This window comes from Mesocricetus auratus, unplaced genomic scaffold (genome assembly GCF_017639785.1).
Source record: "Mesocricetus auratus isolate SY011 unplaced genomic scaffold, BCM_Maur_2.0 Super-Scaffold_100021, whole genome shotgun sequence".
NCBI lineage: Eukaryota > Metazoa > Chordata > Mammalia > Rodentia > Cricetidae > Mesocricetus > Mesocricetus auratus.
This window is the reverse complement of record NW_024429202.1, coordinates 21981951-22002103: the sequence shown is the minus strand read 5'-3', so window position 1 is coordinate 22002103 and position 20153 is coordinate 21981951. Positions and strand designations below refer to the sequence as shown.

Here is a 20153-nt window from a genome sequence, read left to right as displayed (position 1 = left end):
ACTCCATGCTACCCTTACGCCAGCACATCCTGTAAGCAGGACAGACTGTAGTTCAAAGGTTGTGTGTCTGGGTTGGTGTCCCAGTCCCTCCCCTGGAAGTCTTGTCTGGTCTCAGAAGGTGTACAGCAATAGGGAATATATTCCCTGTTGCTAGCAGTTTAAACTAGGGTCACCATGGAGTTTCCCTTACATCAGGTGTTGGGGAAGTCCTGTTATTTGCCTGTGCATTTGTCAATAAAGTACTCTCTGGCCAATAGAAAACCTAGATAGGAGGGACTAGGAGTCGAGGAGGATTCTGGGAAGGGGAAACACAAGAGAGTCAACATGTGACGCCATGGGGGTAGGACGCCGGGAACTATTCCCTGGTAAGAAACATACTTAGATTAACAATTATGGGGTAATTACTTAAGGCAGAGCTAGCCAGTAAGAGACAAGCAAGGCCAACAGCTTCATAGTTAATACAGCCTCCTGTGTGTTTATTTGGGGACTTCAAAGCGGCATAGCCCAGGCGGCTGGCGGGGGATAAACCAAAGCGGCTAGCAAAGAAAAAGCTTCTCTTAACAATCAGGTTTCTACTTGACTCTGAAATGTGCCCTTTCCAATTGTCTCTTTCAGTACTCTCCCCACCCAACCTCCCACCTGATCCTTCACATTCCTTGTTGCTTAGCCTCTCCAGGTTTGTGGATTGTAATGTGGTTTTTCTTTCCTTTCCAGCTAATATCCATTTATAAGTGAGTACAGATAATGTTTGTCTTTCTATGTTCAGTTAACCTCATTCACAACATTTTTTTTCTGGTTCAATCCATTTGCCTTCCAATTACATAATGTCATTGTTTTTAATAGTGGACTAATAATCTATTTTGTAAATGTGCCACCTTAACTTTATCCATTTTTTTTTGGTTGAGGGGTGTATAGGTTGTTTACAGATTCTGGCTATTCCCAATAAAGCTGCTATGAACATAGTTGAGCAAGTGTCCCTGTGGTATGTTTGAGCATCCCTTGATTATATGCCTAAGAGTGGTATCACAGTGTCTTGAGGTAAATCAATTCCCATATTGATTGACTGCATAAGTGTGGACTCCCACCAACCACAGAAAATTGTTCACCTTGCTCCACATTATCTCCAGCATAAGCTGTCATCAGTGTTTTTCATTTTAGCCAATCTGACAGGTGTAAATGGATTCTCAGAGTTGTTTTGATTTGCATTTCACTGATGGCTTTGGATGTTGAACAGTTCTGTACATGTTTTTTGACCATTTGAGATTCTTCTGTTGAGAATTCTGTTTAGATGTGTACTCCATTTTTAATTATATTATTTGGTATGTTGACGTCTAGTTTCTTGCATTCTTTATATATTTTGGAAACTAGCCCTCTGTCAGATGTGGGGTTGGCGTAAGCTGACATTTTGTCCTTTTGGCAGTGTCATTTGCCTTACAGGAACTTTTTGGTTTCACAAGGTCTCATTTATTAATTGTTTATCTTAATGTCTGTTATATTGGTGTCCTACTCAGGAAGTTCTCTCCTATGTTACTGTGTTCAAGGTTTTTTTCTCACTTTCTCTTCTATCAGGTTCACTGTATCTGGTTTTATTTTGGGATTTTTATCCACATGGACTTCAGTTTTGTGCAGAGTGGTATAGATCTGTTTGTATTCATTTACATGCCAACATCCAGTTATAACAGCACCAATTGTTGCAGATGCTTTCCTTCTTTCCCATTGTATACTTTGGCTTCTTTGTTAAAAATTAGGTGTAGATAGGTGTGTGGGTTTATTTCTGGTTAAATTCAATTGATTCATTTGTCTGTTTGTATACTAATTGCATGCAGTTTTTTTATTGCTATACCTATGTAGTACAGCTAGAAATCAGGGATAATGACACCTCTGAAAATTCTTTCATTGTACCTGACTATGTTAGCTATCCTGGATTTTTTATCTTTCCATATGAAGATGAATATTGTGCTTTCAAGTCTGTATGGAATTGTGTTGAAATTTTGTAGGGGACTGTGTAGCATCTGTAGATTGCTTTTGGTAAGGTGGCCCTTTTATAACGATTTTAATCCTGGCAACTCATCAGCACCAGAGATCTTTCCATCTTCTGAAATCTTCTCCAATTTCCATCTTCAAAGATTTGAAGACCTTGTCACACAGGCCTATGATGCCTAATGACATTTTACTATATTCATGGATTTGTGCCTATACCAATTGCCATCTGAGAGGCTTCCTCCAGCAACTTGAAATAGAAGAAGAAACCCATGGCCAAACAGCAGGCCATGGCTGGAGAATTATGGTGAAGAGAGAGAGGGTTCAAGGACTTCAGAAGAAAACTCATATAATTGTTGGCTTCAACGGACGCTGTAACGATACGCGACACACAATTACTGAAAGTAACGCTAAGTATTTTATGTAGAAAATTACTCACAAGTTACCAAACCCAGAGAAGCCCAGTAGATCTCAGCTAGCGACTGGACCGGAAGCCGAACTCCAGAAAAAGAGAGCGAGACTTCCTGTGCGCTGTCTTTTATGCCTTCCCCCGTAACGCCCCTAGCCATGCCCAAAAGTGGGCTTGGCTAGTGACGTAGTTCCGCCTACGTACGTATACGTCTTTACGTCCAGCCGTATACGTCTTTAGTCCTGCCTAAAGTGGGTGTGGTTAGCGGTGTGGTAAACCGCCCTTTTATTACCTCATCTGTATGCGCCTCTAGTGCGCCTCTAGTAAGTCACATGTTTAATGGCGGCATAGACTTAGTAAGTCACATGTTTAATGGCGGCATGAGACTTCCTCCTACATATAATCAGCTAGCCTGGGCTTATAGGAACTCACAGAAACTAAACTGACAACAAAGGAACCTGCATGGGACTGACCTAAGCCCTGTATATAGATAGCACTTGTATAGCTTAGGTTTCTTGTGTGACTTCTAACACTGAGAATAGTGCTTGTTTCTGACTCTTCATACTGGGTTGCCTTGTTCAGCCAGTCTTAATACAAGCAGAAATGCTAAGTGTTTACTACAACTTAATAGCCATGTTTTGTTGATAACCCTTGGAGGCCTGCTTTTTTATGAATAGTAACAGAGAAGTAAATTGTGGGGTGGTGGGATGAGAGGTCCAGGAGAGGGGACTGACTTGAGAAAAGAAGATAAAATAAAAATTAAATAAATTACTTTTGTTGTGCTCTGCCTGCATATCTATATGTATACTATGCTGTTGCGGGTTACCCTGTTCAGACACCACTTGTGGGACAGGGTGAGAAGACTCAGAACAAAGTCTAAAACAGAAAAAAAAACAGACTGGAACAAACCCAGCAAGTATGTCAGACCTAAGTATAGTAGATGTTCCTACCCAATGCACCAAGGATACCAGACAGACTCAAAGTAAAAGACAGAAAAGAAGGAGGGGCCCAAGCTCACCTTCAAGAGGACCAAAGTCATAAAAGAGACACGGCCAACTCATCGAACAAGTCACCTAAGAGGGGGTGCAGAAAGGCTGCACAAGCATGAAGAGGAGCCCAAAAGGGTGCTGATAGTGAAAGCAAGAGTACACCGATATAGGATCCATCCGCCAATGCATAGCCAGCAACAAAAGGCAAAGATCAGAGCCCACAAAATGGCCTTGGCAATGGGAAGAAGCATGCTCTGATTCAAGAATGTTTGAGTCCCATGCCAGCACAGGATCCATGAGTCTGGTATCTAAGCACCAAATGTTGCAGAGTTACGCTGCTGAGACACCCATTGAGGGAGTGGGTGAGAAGAAGCAGCACTGGGAATGAGTGAGTAGCAGAGCATTCTGTAGACTCATTTATTAAGGAAGTTTTGTCTGCCTCTATAGCCCCTCCCAAAGTCCCATTGGCTCAGGTAGATGACTTTGCTGCCTTGGTCTTTCCTCGTTGGTGTCTCTGGTCAAGTACCTCCTTTTCAGCAGTTACTGGGTGTGGAGGCAGGTTTGGCTCACTGAGGAAGTGTCTGTTGCAGATGCTCATGCAGGCTGGCCTGTGCACTCGTAGCTTGGGTAGGCTTGCCTCAGTTTCTCCCACACCACATATGTGCCTTGCTCTCATAGAAGGCAGTAGAGTTACATTACACGAAAAGTACTAGTTACATGTAGTTATGAGCTGCCATTTGGGTACTGGACCACAAACCTATGTTCTTAGGAAGAATAGCCAATAATTTTAATAACTAAACCATCTATCCAGGGGTTTCATTTTATAAACTATTTATATCATATTTAATTAAGTATATGTGTGTATGGGAGTGTCTGTTTGAGAAAATACAAGTGTGTGTCCAATACTCTCAGAGGCCAAGCAAGGGTGAAGTACACTTGGGAGCTGAATTTTTTTAGGACACAGTGCATCACCCATTTTGGGTGCTAGGAACCAAAATCTGTCTCTATTCTGTGTAATAATAACTGCAGTTGTTATTAACTGCTGAGATGTTTTTCCAGATCTTGATGACTTCTTCTTAAAATATTTCGATTTAAATGAAACATGCACCAAATTTGCAAAATGTGGCAACTATCAATGATGAAATATGCAATAAGACAGAAGAGCATTGATATATTCTTCTCCCACTTATATGTAAATTCTTGTTGTTTAATCTTGAAAGAAAAGTAGTAGAACCTCTTCCTTAATTTGTTTTGATTTTATCTCAGTAACACATATTCTCAGTCTGATTTTATGATATATTTATATGCCATTTAAACATTAGGTTGCAAGATATGCAAAATATAAACACGTGATTAATGTCAATCCGTTCAAATTAACTCAGTGAAGGTCTGAGAGCAAAGGGAGTTAGATTACTACACTATATTTTTAGGGAAGGAAGGTAAATTTATATAATTTTAAGTTTAAACAGGGATTTTTTCTGTTCCTGTCATAAATTCAGAAACTGAACTGTGCTTATCACTGTCATGCAGATGTGATAGAATCCCCCTTACCCTCCCCACTGATGTGTGGGATAAATCAGTGCAGCTTCTGAGATGTCTGTTAGATAGTAAATCACTGATGTCAGCTGCCAAGTCAACTCACCCAACTCAAGATAGAAAACATTGCCTCTGGATTCCTTCTGTGTATTTTTGTTTCATTAGCTAGTACCAACTGGGCTCCAATGCATTCCTGGGGAAAAATGATGGGCACTATTTAATGGTTTGCTTTTTTTTGTGGGTACTGAAACATTACTTACCCATCACCACTTAAACTACAAGCTATAGAAGCATATTAAATTTCTTGCACTTAAAACCTTAGGTGCTGAAAATCACCCTGAAAGCACAAATTAATGTATCTTTTGTCTATTGTGTGGAATAGATCTAATATATATGATAGTTTGATTCTAAATTGTTGATAGGATACATGTTATGAGTTTCACAGTTAAATTTTTCCCTTCTTGTTGGGAAAATACACAAGTTTAAAATTATTCTTATTAATTAGAATCACTTCATTCCCAGAGAAAAAGCATTTACATACTTCCAGTACACTTGCTTTACCCTTTCTTGATCAGTGGTTTTCAACCTTCCTAATGCTTCTGCAATTCATCTCCTCATGTTGTGGGGAATCCCAACCATAAAATTACTCCATTGCTCCTTCATAGCTGTAATTTTGCCACTGTCATGAATCGTAATGTAAATATCTGATATGCAGAATATCTGATATGCAACACCCAGATGGGTCAGAAGCCATTGGTTGAGAACCACTGCCCTTTACCTTTTACTCAGAAGCTGTGTATTAATAACCATATATGGATATATTGGCTGTATGGTTCTCTTTAAGATCAGCTGCTTTTGGATTTCAATTTTGTCAGACATTAAGTTGTTTGACAGTTATTTTAAAATGTATTATCTTAAAGAATAATAAATAACAACTATGTCACTGGCTTTGTTTCAGGAATATCCAGATATGGGGGAAAAAGTGTTTTCACTAACACTATCATGAGCATGGACTTAAGACTAATTAACTAGCATACTCAGTTCTCTCTTCTTTCAATAGGATATCAGAATTTTAAACAAAGTTTTTATCAAACATTAATAATGCAGTGAATATACTGAGCAATGCCAACAAAACTATACCAGGTAAAAGGAAATAAATAAAGATGACTTTAATAAAACTATTGCAATGAAGAGAAGAAATAACAGAATTCTCTGAAACAAAAAAAGAGGAGGAATTCTATGTACCATAGATCTTTGGGAGAAACCTGAAAGAACAATGATCATACTGTACAATCCCTGATATTGAAGAGTTTATTTTTCCCTCTGTTTTTCAAGCATCTATATTTGGTATTTGGGAGACAGGACTCTACATGGTATTATCTATCTAGAGAGTGTTTTTTCATTGTCAAGTCTCCAAGGTTCTCTAGACATTCTTAGATCATAAAACTGGAGGAAAGGTCTAACAGACATTTACATTTCAAAGGGAAGGTACAGAATCTACAATTACAAATTTTCTTTTCCTTTCTTTTGAAAATTTTATTTTTCTCTCATACATCCCTGCCACAGTATTCCCCTCCTTCTGCTTCTCCTTCCCCCCCCCAACCTCCACTCTCAGCCATATCCACTGCCCCTCTGTTTCCCTTCAAAAAAGAGCAGGTGTCACAGGAATATCAAGTGAACATAGCATAAGAAGATGCAATAAAACTAGGCATGAAAATAATATCAAGGCTGGACAAGTAAATCCAGGACAGGGAAAGGTTCCCGAGAGCAGAAGAATCACAGATTTGCCTACGCTCACAGTTAGGAATCCCACAAGAACAACACACTATACAACCTTAAGATATATGCAGAGAACCTAGGTCAGACCCATACATGCTCCGAATTTTCACTTCACACTCTCTGAGCCCTTGTGAGCCCTACTTAGTGGATTCCATTGTGTGTGTCCTTCTGGCATCCACAATCCCTCTGGTGCCTACAATTCTGCCTACATCTATGTCTTCCTAGGGCTCTTAGAGTTCAGAGTGTTGGGACCCAAAAGATATCTCCAATTTGGGATCTCTCACCTTAATGTTTGGCTGTGGGTCCCTGCATCTGCTCCCACCAGCTGCCTGAGAAAGCCTCTGTGATTATGGTTGGGCTAGGCACAGATTTTTGTAATGTAAAGCTTTAAGGAAGTGGGAGTTCCTGTCTTAGAATGTGCTACAAACTCTCTAGAGTTCAGTCAAGTTGAGGAAATATTAAGATCATTTTACTTACATATAAAAATAATATTGTGGCATGATTAAAAATAACCTGACATTTTGGGACAATCATCTCACAAACATTTAATTTCAATATTATCCAATTTTATAGTATAACCTAAGCTTCAAAACCAGAATATATTTTATCTTGTTTTTCAAATCCCAAGAAAATTGGTAGAGAGATATTTGGCTTTCAATAAATTTCTGTTGAGTAAAGATGTTAGTAGTACTTGTTTTGGTATGATAAATAATAAATTTGCAGTGTTTCTCCTGTAAATGGTATGGCCCTTAGTCATATTTTTGTTACTGCATAATTACCATAGTTTCTGTTAAATATTCAAATAAACTAAAATAATTTGGAAAAAGAATAATAGCAAGAAAGGGGAGTACAAACTGGGGTAAACCATATTGAGCTATTTGTGGCTAATATGTGACATCACAGCCTATTTTACAACCCTATTGTTTAGCTTATGTTTTAGATTTTAATTATTAATTTTCAGAATGTTTTTTATGTTTATTTATTTTATCTGAGTGTACGTGTTGGCATATATCTTGGCTTGTATAAGTCAGTTGAAGGACAGCTCTGTTCTCTTATATCATGTGGGACCTTGGCACATGATCAGGGTTTTTATATCTTTAAAAAATTCATATCACGCCACATTTTTACTTTTACAACAGTCTTATTTTGCATACCAATCCCAGTTCCCTCTCCCAGCCATTTGTCCTCCTCCTTCACCCACAATCTCCCCACCCACCCCATTCATGCCTCAGAAAGGGTGAGACATGCCATGGAAAGTCATGAAAGCCTGTCACATCGTTTGGGACAGGACCAAGGCCCTCCTTCCAGTGTATCAGCTAAGCAAGGTATCAATACATAGGGAATGAGCTCCAAAATGTCAGTTCATGCTCTAGGGATAAATACTATCTCCACTGCCAGTGACCACAAAGACTGCCCAATTCCTCCAACTGACACTCATGTTCAGGGCCTAATTCGGTCTTATGCAGGTTCTCCAGTCTAGAGTCAGTGAGGTCCCACTTGCTTGGAATCCAGTTGTAGAAAGGGAGGGGAAGGAGCACATCAGTCAAGACTGTGCCCAAGAAACCTACAGAAACATCTGACCTGACTTAGTGAGAGCAAAAAGACCCCAGTCATAAAGCTTGGGAACCAGCATTGAAATTGGACTGAATCAAGCTCTCTGTATGTGTCAGTTAGGAAGCCTGGGAAGTCTATGGGACCTCCAACATTGGAACCAGTATTTTTCCTAAGTGAACAAATGGAATTTGAGAGCTCATTCCTTATGGAGGGATACTATTTCAGCCAGATACACAGAGGGACTAGACCCTTCCCCAAATGATGTGACAGACTTTGATGATCCCCTTTGAAGGCCTCACTGTCCTTGGGGAGTGGGTAGGCAGTGGGTTGGTGGAATTGGTGGGGGTCATGAGAGGATGGGAGGGTGAGGGAATTGTGGGGGATTGATATGTAAAGTAAGATTGTTTTAAATAACAAAAATGCCAAAAAAAGAAAGATAATATTTTCAAAAGGAAAAAAAATAAAACATATAATTCAAGATAAGGCAAAAGATGTTGGGAAAGGGAAAGCAATACTGGCAGAGATACCTAAACCAACAAACATTATTAAACAGACAGCTCATACAGAAAGCAGAGGACCCAGATCTGAGGGAATTTTCAGTGGACTCTGGATAGATGATGTATAGGACTTAAACCTGCTTGCCTTTCTTGACTTTCCTTCCCTCTTCCATACTGGTCCTTATAATCTCTTGGGGAGGTCTTTTCTTCTTGCTATTAATAGTCACAAAGTCCACTGGGATTGGGAAGGAGCCCTCTTAAAGAAATCTGTTCTTGATTTTGCCATTTGCCTAATTTCTTTTCCCTGTCCTTCAGTGCTTTCCATGAAGTGTGACAATCTAAGAACCAACTCCTGACGGCACACACACACACACACAAGAGAGAGAGAGAGAGAGAGAGAGAGAGAGAGAGAGAGAGAGAGAGAGAGAGAGAGAGAGAGAGAGAGGCAAAACTAACAAATGTTATATGATATATTTATAGATCCCTTAAAACTTTTCTTATTTTTTCCAGTGAAAACCCTTCTGTTACACAAAGAAGCAAATAAAGAACATGTTATCTTCAAACAGAATAAGCTGAGAAAAATTTTCCTTTAATTTAGTGAAGGAATTCATTTTTAAATGTGGATTAAAAATACCCACCTTTAACTATTGATTTAGAAAAAAAATCACAGAATTACAGAAACAGGTCTTAACATCATTCTTACAGCAAACAGTGCTGAGTGATGAATGATAGTAGAGATGTGTGCAGCTTCAATAAATTATAAATCCGACATTTGAAGACACACAGAGAAAATCTCATACAGAAAAGATACAGTCCACAGATTTGAGAAGCCCAAACTTACATCATTGTAAGTTTGACTTAGAAAAAAAGTTCTGTCAACTATTGCCTCACGATTTGTTAACTGAAGGAGAAAACCAAGCCCCAGAGTATGTGGCCATGTAGCGTAACAACTGGGGACTTCTAATTGTGGAGAGTGAAAGGCCATTCTATCTTTTAAACTCAAAAAAGTTGATGGTTTGTGACCAGAGGGCAACTTGCCTAGACTTCAAATCATACCCTTTCCTGCCTTCTAGGATTGCACCACACTTTCTTTGCACTTGTCTGTAGCTTCTTTTTACAAAAAAATTGAAAATGCCATTTTTCACAATGCTAAATGTTTCAAAAGTTGACCTTTTACACCTATATTTCTTCTACTTTTGCCTCTTGTTTATATTTTATACAATTGAAAAATACATCCCTTTCAGTGAGTCTGATTCTATGAACTATACTACACTGATGCAAACAGGAGGGATGATTGCAGTAGGATGATTAGGATAACAAGACATATTTCCTTTTATATTAATGTAAATGCAGACGAAATGCCAAGGGAAAGTGTTCTTATAGTAACAGTGGTGTCTTGATAAATATTTCTTAATGTTTATACTTCATATTATGACAAGCACTTCCCAAAGACTGTATTCTAATCTTTCTGAACATTTATGTGTATGTCTGTTTCTCATTTTCCTGTTTTGAAATGTTATCTTAACACAAATCTTTCATTTCCAAAATGAAGTGGAAGTTTCTAAAAAATATTTACCTTATATTTAAGTTTACAATTTGTTTAACAGTATTAGAAATGGAAAAAGTATCTTACGTAATTTTATGCTTCAGAATCAAGTTTTAAAATCATCCCCAGTGCTCCTCAAAATTCAAAAGCAATTCTCACCTGGCCTCTGAATCAGCCACACACTTACCATAGACCTGAATCTGAATAGTACAAAGCATGTGGAGTCTTGTTCATAAGAAGGAAAATACATTTTGGCCTTAGCCATACCACAGTTGGTCAATTTTATTGATTTTTGGAAGAGCCATGTTTGTGTTTTCCTTATGTTGTCAACTTTGATATTAATGGCTTTGTCTTGATTCTGTCCCATGTTCCTTTGTTTGGCTTATTTTGTTCTATGCATCTAGGTTCTTAATGTTGACCCCCGAAACAATTTCTTTTACTAATTTAACGAGTTAATGATATAAACATTTGTCACTATTCAAGCTAAATGCTCTCTATTTTTTGTTATCGTTTCATCTTTCATTCTGTTTCATATACATTTTTAAAACTTTGCATGATATAATCTGAGCCCTGTTTAGGTTACTTAGAAATTCTTTATTTAGCTTTCATGGTAAGAAATTGTTCCTGCTATCTTTCTGTTACTGTTTTCAAATGAGAGAAGTCTGTGAGTAGAAAATAGTTTGTGGAGTTTAAATTATTTTCATGTTTTCTAGGGCTTGATTCTCTTTGTAGTGCTTGGTTTCATTTATCTTGCTAAAGAATGGATAGATGGTAGAAAAGGCTTGACATACTTCATGTAATGTAGTATTTAAAGTAAGTCTATTACACCATGTTGACTCACTGGGATGTAATATCCCCTATCAGCTCCTATTAATTGTGTGTCTCTGTGTTTCTCTCTCTCTCTTGCTCTGTGTGTGTGTGTGTGTGTGTGAGAGAGAGAGAGAGAGAGAGAGAGAGAGAGAGAGAGAGAGAGTGCCTGCCAGCTTTGATTATACACATCTTTTTTATGACTATCAGTCACAAGTAAGATATGCCATAGTTAAACCTGGCTGTTTCGACACACACCTTTTTTTTTTTTTTTTTTTTTTTTTTTTTGGTTTTACGAGACAGGGTTTCTCTGTATTGTTTTGGAGGCTGTCGGTCCAGCCTGGCCTCGAACTCACAGAGATCCGCCTGCCTCTGCCTCCCAAGTGCTGGGATTAAAGGCGTGCGCCACCACCGCCCGGCTCGACACACACCTTTAATTTCAGTGCATTTCACCTTCAGAGGAAGGTGGATCTCTGTGAGTTCAAAGCCAGTGAGATTTACAGTGTGAGCTCCGGGACAGCCAAGGCTATACAGAGAGACTCCGTCTTGAAAAAGTGGAGAAAAAATGGCAAGAAATATCACTGTTTATTTGTTTATTCAATTTGTATCCTATTGTTCCTTGAATTTGCCCAGTTGTATTTTTATCTTATTTCTCACTGGATCAGAGACGTCCAGATTTGTACAATTCAGTGTTCATGGATCAATTCCAAAGATATAGTAAACTGACTTTCCAGGCTAATAATATGTTAATAATGTGTATTCAAAATCATGCTGTATGGCCGGGCGGTGGTGGCACACGCCTTTAATCCCAGCACTCAGGAGGCAGAGGCAGGCGGATCTCTGTGAGTTCGAGGCCGGGCAGTACCAATAACCTCCAAAACAATACAGAGAAACCCTGTCTCATAAAAACCAAAAAAAAAAAAATCATGCTTTGTGATTATCATCTGTTAGTAGTTTTAGAAAGTAACAACAGACAAAATGTTTTCACAATTCAATAAGTGAGTATCTAAAAATTTACCCTGGATTCAAATTCACTTTTTCTATTTGGAAAAACTGTTCCCTAACATTTATTACATTAGCCCTAACAGTTTTAGTAAGCACAAATTGTGAAGTAGAAGAGATGGCATCTAGGGAAAAATTTGAGACATTTGACATTCAGTACCCCGAAGCTGAAACCAACTCACAGAGAAAAATACTTCAAAAATTAAAGGGAAGTTGCCTGAAAATGAGAATTTGGGCAGAAGAGTTATATTACATGTTCAACTGTTGTGTTCACATTTCAATCAGAAGCGGGACCAGGCTTTTCCTAAAATTTCCAAAGGATAGTACCATTATGGCCTTTATTATGCTACTTGAACAGAAACCTGTACTACACACACTATGAATAAACGTAATCAGTCACTATAATTAATTAAAGGATTGTCCATTACGTAAGGCAAACTATTTATTGTCTTACATTCCGTTTCCACCAACGCATTCTGGAAGTAATTGAGTCTTTAAGATACTGCTGTACTTTTTTTTGTGAAAATATTGAGAAGACAATTAAACTTCAAAATAAGTATGGGTGTGTTAGAATACTAACCAGACTGTGTCATGGAGGAAAACTTTGTGAAGTTAGAACTCTCCATCTAACTTTATGTGGTTTTATATGGTTTCTAGAATCAAATTCAAATTCCAGTGCTTTCACAGCTAGTACCCTCATCTACAAGCCATCTGGACAGCCCATGATGTTCAGTTTTTGAAAAACAAAATCCAATTTAAACTCAGTGCATTTTCAAAACAAAAAGAAAGGTGGGGGATTAAGTTGAAGATTTGTTTCTATAATTTCTATTTTGACCATCCTTTCTGGGGTTCATTTGTCAACTGCCCACGATTTAAATCTTGTCATGGCATTTACCTAAGTTAGTAAAACTATGGAAGCTCCCTTTAAGTTTTTATATACTAAAAAAAGTGCTAGAACATATTTTAACTGGAAAATAGGTTAATTTTATATTACTGGAAATCAAACAAAGCAAAAAAATTTTTTTGCTTACTTTTGTGTTTATCATTTTCAGAAAATATTGACTTTGAAAAGCAATTTTACTGTCTTCAGAAATATTGCAATTATATCATGTCATAAAATATAGGAAATTTTAATATACTTTGTGTAATGTGTGTGTGAGTCCTTATGTATGGATTCTGTGTACACACATGTATGATTTTCAGTTAGCCATTATATTTTCAGAATTAATCTGTATTCCTTAAAATAATTGCACAGTAATTATTTTAGGTAACTTAAATATTTTAACTACAAGCAACATTAATTTTAAATCTTAATAAGATTCAGTGTGATATTCATACACTAAGTTTGACCTCATCACTACTCTCCCTCCTTCCTATATTCTACCAATCACTATTATGAAGGCGGTGGACAGAAACCTGAAAGCTTAACTAGACTGTATACATTTTCTACAAAGAAACTTCAAGTTTGACGAGAATTTTAGTAAAATAAATGCAATATAACAAGTATACTTCTTTGGAAATGAGGAATTATTTTTTGACCTCATATGTAAGATACAGAAGTTTTCTTTTCTCCAAAGAGGATGTTTTTATGTCCTTCAGAAAGTGATAAGTTTAAGTCAAATAAAGTATGGATAAATTGTGACGATTTCATATATATATGTATATATATATGTATATATATAATTTAAATTAGAAACAATCTTATTTTACATATGAATGCCAGTTCCCCCTCCCATCCTCCCATCCTCCCATGCCCCCCACTGATCCCCCCATCCACCCCATCCAACCCATCCAATCCCCAGGGAGACTGGAGAGTGCGACCTTCTATAGGGAATCATCAAAGTTTGTCATAATAGGGATAAATACTGATTCCACTGAAAGAGGCCCCATTGACTGCCCAGACCTCCGGTCACCCACATTCAGGGAGTCTGTTTTGGTCCTATGTTGCTGTTCCCATGATGGTCCACTTGTTCAGGTCAGTTGTTTCTGTGGGTTTCCCAGCATGGTCATGATCCCTTTGCATATCTCTCTTCCCTCTCTACAACTGGATTCCAGGAGTTTAGCTGTGGCTCTCTGGTTCTGCTTCCATCAGCTATTTGGATGGCATTTAAGGTAGTCATCAACCTCATTATAGGGGAAGGGCATTTAAGGTAGCCTCTCCACTGTTGCTTAGATTCTTAGTTGGGGTCTTCCTCATGAATCTCTGGACATTTTCCTAGCTAGATTTCTCTTTAAACCTACAATGGCTCCCTCTATTACAGTGTCTCTTTTCTTGTTCTCTGATCATCCCCTGATTCAATCTTCCTGATGCCTCATGTTTTCCTCCCCCCTTATCTTCTCCCCTTCTATTTTTCCTACCTCATTTCACCCTGCCCCCTACCCCATGCTCCCAGCTTGTTCAGGAGTTCTTGTCCCTTTTCCCTTCTCTGGGGGACCACATATGTCTCTGTTAGGGTCCTCCTTGTTTCTTCGATTCTCTGGAGTTGTGTATCATAGACTGGTAATCCTTTGCTGAAGGACAATTAAGAAATTGCTCAACATCCTTAGCCATCATTGAAATGCAAATCAAAACATCTATGAGATACCATCTTACACCTGTCAGAATGACTAAAGTAAAAAACACCTACAGCTTATGCTGGAGAGGATGTGTCCATTTCTTAAAAGATAATCAGGTAGAAGCTGATGAAAGCTTTCTTATATGGATATAACATTCATAAAGTATAAATTTAAGGTAACATATCCTCCCATTTCTAAACATAAAACACAATTATAGCAAAATATTTGTTCCTATGTTTAGGCTCCTTGAAGAATTACTGAATGAAACTATGATATGCAGGGCATGGGACCCAGGACAAGCTGACCATAACAGAGTAAATATCTCCTTATTCTAGAGAGACACATAACTGAATTCAACATTTTCATGAGGTGAAGAAACTGGTGAACAATGCTGGGCAGGCTGGTGGAACTGACATTTTCCTTTGAGTGATCACTTGCCTGTTCATATGTATTCTAACATTTATATCATTGTGTCTCTTTTCTTATGTCACAAAGCATGGTACTGCCATTGGTTTAAAATTTTTACCCAGAGAGACACACAACAATAATTTTGGAAATATTAAATGCCAGACTCTTGTGGATAGCATATCAGTTTTGTTCAGAAGAGCTGTCTTCTGTCCCTTTTGCTCTCAGGTCATAGATCTTGAATATATTTCCAATTACCACCTGCCCCAAATAATAGTGTCAAGGTATTTATTTAAAACAAATAATACTGTTATGAAGGAAGTGGAAAAATACTTTCTCCTTCTCAGAGATGTTCTCTTTAACTATCTATGCACCATGTTTTAGTGTTTGTTTTTCTTTGTAAAATGGTTATGGTTTAGAACATACAGTTACTCAATCATTAAATGTGGATTAACAGCATAGAATTATTTGTCAGTTGAGTGATTTACACTCTTTTTTCTGTTTTAAATGTAGTATTTATTATATTGACCAATTTGTTACCACACAGAAATTATAAATAAACAATTTTGATACAGTGTTACAAGTCCAGGAACCCTTTACACTGGTTTCATGCCCCTAAAGTTCAGTTTCTGTAGACATGCTCTAGTCAAACATAAATTAGGTTATTCATGATCATGCTGTATACCAGGGTCATCCTCAGAAGTACTCTAAAACAACTTGAACTTATTTCTTTATACCATAGGCAATTAATTTGTTTAGATTTTAGAATATTTTTGTAAATCATATATGTTTTTAAATACCGTTTTAATGTGGTTAAATTTTAGCCATTGTGTGAATAATGACAGATAACTACTTTTTAATAGTAGTCACTATCCATTTTTTAATGAACTTAGGTTTCCTTTCCTGGATGAGAACGTTGTTTCTTTCCTAAACTCCCTGGTGGTGTGGGAGAAGACGGACCAGTCTTTGCCGCGAGGGCTTGGTGAGAAGCTCCTTCTATGCCTTGCAGCTGTTGAACTTGGCCTCACAACCTCAGCCCTCCTGCCGAAGGGGGCCATGCAGTTTGGATCTAGAATTGTAAAACTGGAGAAAACTGACAGAAAGCATCTGATAAGTGTGGAAGGCTTCAAATCTTACCTTAGAAAACCTCTCTCAAGAAGATTACATCATAATGTGATTCCACCCTGTACCAACACTGTGTGACAGTCACTAAAAATAAACAACTGCTGCCTTACTGCTGTGGGATGTTGTGGTTTCACAGTTTGTTGTGTGAGTTTTTACTTTCCCATCATGGATCCTTTTGATCAGATACATGAGGTAAATTAGGCAGGGTTCCCTAGATTGCCTTGGCATTGGGCTCTTTCCAGGAGGAGTGCTTTACACTCTTGAACCCAGAGAAGTTGGCTATATTCTTAAACCTCTCACAGTCTCAGACAATTCTAAGTAATTTGTGAATCCCTATGTATCTCTCCCTCCCACTATACTACCCTACACTTTTCTCATTTCTCTTCCATGTCTTCCCATAACTCTTCTCTAATCCCCCTCCTCCTTCTCTCCTTTCTTCATCTCTGTCACTTTCCCTTCCCTTCTCCTCTCCTCTACCATCTCTTCTCTTACCTTCTTTCTTCCCACCTCTTTCTTCTTCCTTCTCCTCAACATGCTGTTCTCCCTGCCTCTTATCTATGAATTAAACAGGTATTATGTTGGATTTGAAAGCACTGCTCCTGGGAAAAAGAAAAATGACATGGGCAACAACCTCAGATCATTACATGAGGCCAATATTAGTTCCGACCTTGATTTTCACTCTTGGTTCTTGATGCTAATAGGAGGTTTCTCATCCTAACTTCTTCCAAATACAAGCCTTGCTTATCTTTTATGCGCAGTACCCCAGCAGTAACTCAGACAGACTGAAATAAAACATACAAATTATTAAAACCAAATTACCTATTTAAATTTATTATCTGGGTATTGATTGATTTTTTGGTCATTTTTGAGGTATAAATACTTATGAATAATTGCTTTGATACAGAATCCAAAGGAATTACATAGATTGGGGGGGAGAGTTTTATTTTGTATTTGCCTAGCAAAGTAACCAGAAGTAGGAAAATCAACTTGCTAGTTGAATGGCAAGATGCAGAGTGTTTAGCCCTTTTTCCAAGTATAGTTAGTTACTCTGCCTCTTAAAAGATGATAGAGTTCTTCAAAATTTTTTCACATTTATTCATTTATATTGGAGAGCATAACATGCCATGGCTCACATGTTGACCACAAGGAACAAAGTGTGGGAGCTGATCCTCTCTTTATATCATGTTCTCTCTAGGGACAGAGTTTCAGTCTTTAGGTTCAGCAACAAGTGTCTTTACCCAATGAATCATCTCCCTAGCTGGATCACACTGTTCTTTAAAGCCAGAGTTTTCAGTCCTCATATCAGCAGGTAATTGACTAGAGAATTTGCTTCCTTCTTTAGTTCATCTTTGAAAAGCGGTTACCAAAACATTTTGAAATGACTTCTGCATGGTATTTGTCTCTAAAGAACAACTTATGTGCCTGTTATACTTAAGAAATGTATGCATCAATATATTTGGGCCTTACATATTTTTAACACTTTTAATTTGGTACGCATTTTTAGTTTCATGGGACATGTAGTAACCTCTTTTCTCACTTGGAATGTCTCTCCTTATACATTGCTGTTTTGTCTAGAATGGGGGGCATTTTATTCATTTTTGGATATAAAGTTCCCAGGATGAAATCACAGAGGAATGACTATTCTAGCCACTGGTATGGTGGGCAAATCCATGAATTACAAGGTTACATAGATTTTTTTTGTTGGTGTTCCAACCCTGCTATACTTTTGGAGCTATAGCCTTTCTCCATTTTGTATATTGTTTGTGCATAAGCAACTAGAATCACAAAGAAATGAGAAGCTTAGAAAATAGGAAAGGGAGGATTTCAAAGCAACTACTTATGGATCACTTATAAAAGCAATGTTTAGAAGTAGAGAACTTTGTATATTTTAATACTGTAGTGAGACTTGTTGGAAAGTGTCTTCTATTACCGTAAAATTCCATTCCTTTGCATTGCAGCTAGAATTTGATTTTTGCTCCTGGAAATAATCACTTGACATATAAACGTAAGTCTTTGTGCTTTAGCACCTGTTTTACACTTGTCTCCAGGATGGCTGTTTTACAATCCAATATAAATGTAACATTCTGAATGAGAACTTGTGAAGCTCTGACAATTTTAGAAACAAGAACTCATGAGGACATTATTTCTCCAGTATTAATGCAGTAATTCTTTTAGTATTGAAGGCAACAAATCCTTCATAATGGAAAACTATCAGGCCTCTCATTTTTGTTTACAAAGCAGCATTTCATGAGATTTCTTGTCTGTGCCATTATCCATGAGAGTAATGTGAATTTATAATGGAACAACAGTATGGCAAAATGCAATCAACAGAGAGTATGCAACTAACTCCAGTGCAGATTTATATTGAGTAACTCACATTCCTTTCCATCCTTTGAACTGGAGTAGAAATAGTGGTTGTATGCAGGCTCTCTGCAAATAAACTAAATTACAAAGAGTCCTTCCCAATAAGATTTGTGTTTGGCCCTTTTCCTCACTCACTCTGCTCCTGCTGCTGCCACCACCACAACCTTTGTCATGACAAGTGCTATAAAAACAAAGGAAAACCTTATGTATGATTATAATTTTTAGAAAATATGTGAGTTCAGAAATGGTAGCTGAGGAGTCATAAAATTTTTCAAAACTGAAACATTGAATCCCATAATGATTCTAATGTTGGTTGGCTGCAGTGTGTGCTTAAATATACTCTATTTCTGATTAGATTCGGGGGTACTTTGTGTTTGATAATTCCTCAAAGTTTATATTTTATGGAGTTACCATGTACAGTAAAAAAAAATATTTAAAGGGTTGCTTGTGTCTTTCAAGTTATCCATTCTCAAAAATGACCCATCCAGAGGTATATCTGACAACATTGTTAGAATAGTATACAATGTCACAAATTATGAATTTAGAGAGTAATAGGTGATATATAAATGCATACTTGGGGCAGAAAAATGCATCCATAAACATTAATTTGGAAAAATGTATCTTTCTCACTAGCATTAATGGCCTATGTAACTTTGAGATACAATTTACTACCTGAGTGAATTACTGTTTATTCACTATTGTAAAATTGCCCTGAATTAAAACTATTTTACTATTATTTATATGTTTGTGTGTGTGTGTGTGTGTGAATGCCAAAGCATTTGTGTGTTCCTGTGTTTATATGCCTTCAGAGGGCAAAAGAAATCATTAATTCCCATGGAGCTAGTTATAAGTGAATTTGTGCTAAGAACAGATCCCTGGTCCTCTGCGAAACCAGAAAGTATTCTTAGCTGTTGAAGCCCAAGTTCTCATGAATTTTGAATAAGAGACAGGTACATTGTTTGCTTCATCATATTTCTTGACCTTAAAAACAAAGAGGGGTTGTAGGTATTTAAACTCTTTTCAGTAGCTAGTCTTAATTTCATTTACATAATGACTTTACTAGTTCTTTCCTCCTTTATACTGAAAGCTGCTGGGTTTTCCCAGTCCAATGTCCCACTGGGAATTAATGACCTTGTCAAACATTATGCAAGAACCTTCCATTCTGCAATTAGATTTTGAGGTCAGGTACACTAAATTATGTTAAGTAAAAACCAAGATACTTTCCTTACTGAGTCACTGCTGAAAGCTGCAATACTGGTGCCAGTCACCATCATTGAACTTACATAACATTGTTGTGATGCTTAACACTGATTTTCAACTTCACAGCATCTTCGATCACCAGGGCTTGAGGCACACCACATGTGTAATGAATTGTTAGTTGTGGATTGGTTCAGGACATATCAAGAAGGGAATTCTTCATCAGGTTAATTGAGATCCAGGGACCCATCTTATCTGTGAGCAAGTCTTGAGAGGGAAAACTATGGTGTATAAGAAAGAAAGTGACCTGACAATGGCAATGTCTGTTCTCTGCTTTTTTTTTTTTTTTTTTTTTGAGACAGGGTTTCTTTGTATTGTTTTGGAGGCTGTCCCGGAACGCACTCTGT

General features: G+C 37.5%; 1 long non-coding RNA gene across 1 annotated transcript; it reads left to right on the top strand.

The window, feature by feature from the left end:
• Positions 1–325: 325 nt before the first annotated feature.
• On the top strand, positions 326–16294 carry LOC121133267. Its single transcript, XR_005870080.1, has 2 exons — positions 326–365; positions 15954–16294. It is a non-coding gene; the product is annotated as an uncharacterized LOC121133267 (long non-coding RNA).
• Positions 16295–20153: the final 3859 nt, after the last annotated feature.